At 69.0% G+C, this 588-nt stretch overlaps 1 long non-coding RNA gene across 1 annotated transcript in view; it reads left to right on the forward strand.

Moving 5' to 3' along the window:
• The first annotated feature begins 355 nt into the window (after positions 1 to 355).
• Positions 356 to 588, forward strand: part of LOC123255509 — a 2,354-nt gene continuing 2,121 nt past the window's right edge. Inside the window, exon 1 of the long non-coding RNA XR_006506767.1 lies at positions 356 to 459. This is a non-coding gene — a long non-coding RNA (uncharacterized LOC123255509). The remainder of the gene's footprint in view (positions 460 to 588) is intronic.

Raw genomic sequence — 588 nt, forward strand, 5'->3', positions numbered from 1 at the left:
CAGCTAGGAAGTGTCTGAGGTCAGATTGGAACCCAGGACCTCCCAGCTCTAGGTTTCGCTCCCTGTCCGCTGAGCCGCTGAGCCGTCCTTCTCACACTCATTCTGAAGACACCTTCCTTCCCCCAGGCATACCGTGCGGCCCTCCCGGACGCCGGCCTCTTCCAGGGCCGTCCCCGGCTGGCCCGGCCGCTCCTCGGGGCCGCCTTCCTTCCGGGCTCCTCGGGGTCGGCGTCTCCCGTGCTCCTGGCGTGGCTTCCCCGCCCCGGATCGGCTCCCGCCTGAGCGCGGGGGCTCGTCCGGGAGGAGGAGACGCCCTGACAGGCTTGTGTGTGCGTTTCCCGCAGGGTGCCGAGAACATCACTACGTACACCTTCAACACGCACAAGGCCCAGCACACGTTCTGCAAGACCTGCGGCGTGCAGAGCTTTTATACGCCTCGCTCCAACCCCGACGGCTACGGTAGGTGAAGGGGCCGGGCGCGGCCGGAGCCCCTCCTGCCCCCCGAACGTGGCCCAGCGAGGGCCGAGCTGGAGGACAGCGAGCCTCCCAGTGACGTCTGGCTGGCCTCCCCGGAGGGGCTGAGCCGGG

The sequence above is a fragment of the Gracilinanus agilis genome, unplaced genomic scaffold, assembly GCF_016433145.1.
Source record: "Gracilinanus agilis isolate LMUSP501 unplaced genomic scaffold, AgileGrace unplaced_scaffold47656, whole genome shotgun sequence".
In the NCBI taxonomy this organism is placed as follows: domain Eukaryota; kingdom Metazoa; phylum Chordata; class Mammalia; order Didelphimorphia; family Didelphidae; genus Gracilinanus; species Gracilinanus agilis.